The sequence below is a fragment of the Canis lupus genome, chromosome 10 (genome assembly GCF_011100685.1).
Source record: "Canis lupus familiaris isolate Mischka breed German Shepherd chromosome 10, alternate assembly UU_Cfam_GSD_1.0, whole genome shotgun sequence".
Taxonomy (NCBI): domain Eukaryota; kingdom Metazoa; phylum Chordata; class Mammalia; order Carnivora; family Canidae; genus Canis; species Canis lupus.
The window spans coordinates 23,318,864-23,325,242 of record NC_049231.1 but is presented as its reverse complement, the minus strand read 5'-3'; positions in this window follow the sequence as shown (position 1 = coordinate 23,325,242).

Below are 6,379 nucleotides of genomic sequence, written 5' to 3'. Positions count from 1 at the left end.
GCGGCGCTAAACCGCCGAGCCACCCGGGGATCCCAAATTTTTCAGCTGAGTTTGGATAAAATGCACCAGTTCGGAGGATTTGTTCAATGCCACAGGGACCCAATGTTGGTGTGCAAAGGCTCACACTTCCAAAGTGCAGTTGGTGAGGGGCACAGGAAAAACGTTCCTGCCGTGCTCTAGTACTTTGTATCTGCCATCAGCTTTGTTACAGGAAAAATAATAATAATAATGAATTTTGACAACTAGGATTTCCAATTCAGTTGATACCATTTACAGCTTGTTTGGATGAAATTGTTGTTGTTGTTAGTGTTATTATTATTTAAAGATTTTATTTGTTTGAGAGAGGGAGAAAGAGCACAGACAGGGGCAGAAGAAGAGGGAGAAGCAGGCTCCTGCTAAGGAGGGAGCTCCGGGGGGGAAAAAAAAAAAGGAGGGAGGTACTGTGGGGCTGGATCCCAGGACGCTGGGGTCATGACCTGAGCCCAAGGCCGACTCCCAACCGACTGAGCCACTGACACATTGTGGGTAAAATTAACCACTTCCAATTCCAAGTACATTTCTGCTCTGTAGGATTCTTAATTTAGTAAGAAGTTTGGTCCTTTTTTGCTGTGCCCGTTGAACTTTATATGAGTATTATTGCAAAACAATGCCTTTGGTGTTAACTGAAGGCATTTAAGTGAATTAGCTGAGTAGCATATGCAATAAGGTTGGTTTTTTAACTGTGTTATGATGTGGGCCAGGAGCAAATGGTGGAGAAAGAATTCTTGAGATGTTTTCAGTGCAAAAAGGTGTTTATTTTTTTTTTTTGAAGATTTTATTTATTTATTCATGACACAGAGAGGGAGAGAGAGAGAGAGAGAGAGAGAGGCACAGGCAGAGGGAAAAGCAGGCTCCATGCAGGGAGCCCGACCTGGAACTTGATCCCGGGACTGCAGGATCAGGTCCTGAGCCAAAGCCAGATGCTCAACCACTGAGCCACTCAGGCATCCTGGTAGTATTTCTTCTTACTGTACAGTAAATCTTTTCAGGAGCAAGACACAAAAATGGAGTCCAAATTTTATTTAAATTGGAGTTCTGGGGATCCCTGGGTGGCATACCGGCTTAGTGCCTGCCTTTGGCCCAGGGCGCGATCCTGGAGACCCGGGATCGAATCCCACGTCGGGCTCCCTGCATGGGGCCTGCTTCTCCCTCTGCCTGTGTCTCTGCCTCTCTCTCTCTCTCTCTCTGTGACTATCATGAATAAATAAATAAAATCTTTAAAAAATAAATAAATAAATTGGAGTTGTGAATCTCCATTTCTCAAAGCTGATTATGAAATTGAAACTTACACAAAATATTTGTTGACTTCTAGCTTCTACCATGATGGCCCAAGAGATGTTACTAATCACAAGCCACACCAATTGACACAATTCTGACTCTGAAGCATCACACCTATTTCAAAAGTTACTAATTATTTTCCCCGCAGGGAGCCTGCTTCCCCCTCTGTCTCTCTGCCTCTTTCTCTGTGTCTCTCATGAATAAATAAATAAAATCTTTTTTTTTTAAGATTTTATTTTATTTTATTTTATTTTAATAACTTCTTTTTTTTTTAGACTTTTTTTAAATTTATTTATTTACGATAGTCACACACACAGAGAGAGAGGCAGAGACACAGGCAGAGAGAGAAGCAGGCTCCATGCACCGGGAGCCCGACGTGGGATTCGATCCCGGGTCTCCAGGATCGCGCCCTGAGCCAAAGGCAGGCGCCAAACCGCTAAGATTTTATTTATTCATGAGAGGCAGAGAGAGAGAGGCAGAGACACAGGCAGAGGGAGAAGCAGGCCCCATGAAGGAAGCCCAACGTGGGACTCGATCCCAGGTCTCCAGGATCATACCCCGGGCTGAAGGCAGCACTAAACTGCTAGGCCACTGGGGCTGCCCAATAAATAAAATCTTTTTTTTTTTTTTTAAAGATTTTATTTATTTATTCATGAGAGACACACAGAGAGAGAGGCAGAGACACAGGCAGAGGGAGAAGCAGGCTCCATGCAGGGAGCCCGACATGGGACTTGATCCCGGGTCCCCAGGATCATGCCCTGGGCGGAAGGCAGGCACCAAACCGCTGAGCCACCCAGGGATCCCCCAATAAAATCTTAAGAAAGAAAAAAATTAGGAGAGATACTACTAAACAAAATACAAATAACAAACTTCTGCGGTACAAAGGAAAATGTGCTGCAGCACAAGTGTTCAGACTTCTCTGCACAGTCCAGAGCAGGACCACTCCGGCTGTTTCCCACTCACATCCCGTGCATGCCCACCCTGTAACTTTCCTGAGGCCTCATGCACCTTGCAGGCTGTAGAATAGTGCACAAATCTGGCGGTAGGTAGGCAGGAGCAGCAGAATGTGCTGTGAATGTTCAGAATTATCTACTTCACTGACCTGATCATCACTAATAACAACTATGTTATATTGACCATGCGTTACAGTCTTATGCCTACATAGGGAGCGCGTGACATACTTATAATACTTATTTTATTATGAGCAACCGTATGTTGCACTAGCTGAAAACCTCTTTGTCCTGTTTGACACCTCCATCTTCGTCCCCTCTGTATGGGCCTGTAATCTATCCAAAGGACAGTAAATCCAACCTGAACTTGCTTAAGGATAAAGGGTATTTATGGGCTCACACAATGTTATGGTTTGCATGTGTCTCACCAAATTCATATATTGAAGTCCTAACCCTCAGTGTGACCTTATTTGGAGAAAGAGCCTGTGAGGAGGTGATAACAGTTAAATGAAGTCATAAGCCCTAGGTCCTAATCCGATAGGGCTGATGCCCTTACAAGAAAAGGAATAGATATCAGAGTACTGTGTCTGCCAAGAGAGGACGTCGAAGCCAGGAAGAAAACTCTAAGAACCAAATGGGCTGGTCCCTTGATCTTGGACTTCCCAGCCTTCAGAAAATAAATTTCTTTTTTTGTTTTTTAAGATTTTATTTATTTATTCATGAGAAACACAGAGAGAGACAGAGACACCAGCAGAGGGAGAAGCAGGCTCCTTGAAGGGAGCCCCATGTGGGACTCCATCCCAGGACCCCAGGATCAGGACCTGAGCCTAAGGCAGACACTCAACCGCTGAGCCACCCAGGTGTCCCAGATTATTTAGTTTTGCTTGTTTTTTGAGATTAAAGGTATAAAGCTTTTATTTCACTCCACCTTGTGGTGTTTTGCTTTGGTTTAGGTCTCAAGTTTTTGCTCACGTCTTTGACACCAACCCATTCTCCACCTCTCTGTGATTCAATTTGATTCTGATACTGTCTACCTGGAGTCAGCACAGACCCCACAGGTTAAGGGCTCAGTCCCCAGGACTGCACCCCCTTGAGACACCAGACATGCCCAGGTTGTCAGCTGTGCTTCTGATCAACCTGCTATAAATTCAGGAGGTGCCCATGACCTCCATTTTGGGCTTAAGGATTTACTAGAATGGCTCACAGCACTCAGAAAAGTGCAGGATCACACCCTGGGCGGAAGGCTGGCACCAAACCACGGAGCCACCTGGGGATCCAATGCCTTAATCTTTCTGGTGATGGGCCCAGTCCCCAGCTCTTCATTAGCATACAAAAGACATCATTCTGGAGACTTCCACTGGTTTTAGGAGCTGTGTGCCAGGAACTGGGACAAAGACCGAATATCTATTGCTTATTGTATCAAAGAACAAATTCACATTCCATGACCTTTGCCCCTTGAAAGTATGCAAATCAGTGGGTTTTAGTATATTAATTCACAAGGTTGCGCGGTGTGCAAACATCACCGTGGTCTAACTTCAGAACACCTCCATCACATTAAAAGGAAGATCTCCACCCCCTCTGGCTCTTGGCAGCCACCAATCTACTTTCTGTCTCTATGGGTTTGCCAATTTGGGATGCTCATAAAAATGGAACCACGTAGAGTTTGGCTTTTGTGACTGGCTTCTTTCACCGAGCATGGTGTTTGCAAAGTGCATTCATAATTTAGCACGGATTGGTATGTCATTCGTCTACACAGCAGAACGCTATTCCCTTGTGTGGGCTTCCCACATTTTGTTTGTCTGTAGATAAGCTGATGGACATTTGGGCTGTTTCTACTTTTTGACTGAGTAACGTGGCTGTGAACAGTCATGTACATGTTTTTGTGTCAGTGTATTTCAGTTCTCTTGAACGTCCACCTAGGGAATTGCTGCCTCATTTCCTAAGTTTACTATTTGAGGACCTGCCAAACTGTTTTTGCACTTCATTCGTTAAATGTATTCCTAAATACTTTATCCTTTTTAATGCTATTGTAAATGGATTTTTTCTTTCACAACTAGGTCCAATGTGGAGCTTGCACTCCCAACCCGGAGATCAAGACCTGAGCTGAGATCAAGAGTCAGTCACTTAACTGAGCCACCAGGCGCCCTAAGTGTATTTTTTCCCTTAAGTTCATTTTCAGGTTATTCATTGTATATGGTGTAGTGTTTTAAATGTTGGTGTGGGGCAGCCCAGGTGGCTCAGTGGTTTAGCGCTGCCTTCAGCCCAGGGCATGATCCTGAAGGCCCTGGGATCGAGTCCCGAGTCGGGCCCCCTGTGTGGAGCCTGCTTCTCCTTCTGCCTGTGTCTCTGCCTCTCTCTGTGTGTCTCTCGTGAATAAATAAATAAAATCTTAAAAAAATAAAATGTTGGTGTTGGTGTGTTGGTGGGGTCCGCAGCCAATAGCCAAGAAAGAATTCTTGAGACGTCCTTGGTGCAGAATGGTGGTTTTAGCAAAGCACGTGGGCAGAAAGAGAAGCTGCAGCCTCAGGATTGTGAGGAGCAACTGATTATATACTTTGGGGTGTGTGTATGGGGGGGAAGTGAAGATAAAGGGAGGTTTTTTTTTTAAGATTTTATTTATTCATGAGAATACACAGAGAGAGAGAGAGAGAGAGGCAGAGACACAGGCAGAGGGAGAAGCAGGCTCCTTGCGGGGATCACGCCCTGGGTTGAAGGCGGTGCTAAACTGCTGGGGCACCCGGGTTACCCTAAAGGAAGTTTTAAAAGGATTTTCATATGCTAAAGCAGACCCACAGGATACCCAAGGCCTTGCTTTCGTCAAACTAAGCTGTTTTCCCCTCTAGCAAGACATTAAGATAGTTGGGAGTTTCCCTGCAGGAAGGTTCTACTCTGCTCCTCCAGTATTTGTCAGTGGGCTACAGATTATTAAGGACATTTAGTTTTATTTACGTTCCTTCTGCCTTTGATTCCTACATCATATAGAAATGTAATTGATTTTTTTAAAAAAGATTTTATTTATTCATGAGAGACACCAAGAGACACAGGCAGAGGGAGAAGCAGGCTCCATGCAGGGAGCCTGATGTGGGACTTGATCTCAGGTCTCCAGGATCAGGCTCTGGGCTGAAGGTGGCACTAAACCGTTGAGCCACCGGGGCTGCCCTTCCCCCCAAAGATTTTATTCATTTATTTGTGAGAGAAAGTGATAGAGCATGAGTGGGGTGAGGGGCGGAGGGAGAAGCAGACTCCCCACTGAGCAGGGAGCCCAATGTAGGCCTTAGTCCGGGAATCCTGGGATCATGACCTGAGCCTGGGATCATGACCTGAGCCAAAGGCAGATGCTTCACTCACTGGGCCACCCAGGTGCTCCTGGGGCCTGTTTTTACGGGAGCTTTGGGGGAAATGTGGTAGAAATGTCCATTATGTTGGTGTCCATTGCGTTGGTGTCATTGTTTGCTTCTTAGACTTTTCAAACATTGTGGTAAAATACACATAATACAACATTTGCTATTTTAATCATTAAAGAAAATGCACTTAAGTGGCATTAAATACATTCACATTGTTTACAACCGTCACCACCATCCACCCATCCCCAGAACTTTTTCATCTCCCTCCATTGAAGCTCCATCTCCCCGCACAACTTCCCCTCCCCTGGCCCCTGACGATGGCAGAAGGAACGTAGATAAAACTAAATGTCTTTAGTAATCTGCAGCCCACTGACAAATACTGGAGGAGCAGAGTAGAACCTTCCTGCAGGGAAACTCCCAACTATCTTAATGTTAATGTCTTGCTAGAGGGAAAAACAAGCTTAGTTTCACAATAGCAAGGCCTTGGGTATCCTGTGGGTCTTCTTTAGCATATGAAAATCCTTTTAAAACTTCCTGTGTCTTTACTACCCCCCCCCCATACACACCCCAAAGTATATAATCAGTTGCTCCTCACAATCCTGGGGCTGCAGCTTCTCTTTTTGCCCACATGCTTTCCTAAAAGCACCATTCTGCACCAAGGATGTCTCAAGAATTCTTTCTTGGGGCACCTGAGTGGCTCAGTTGGTGAAGCGTCTGCCTTGGGCTCAGGTCGTGATCCTGGGGTCCTGGGTTCGAGTCCCACGTTGG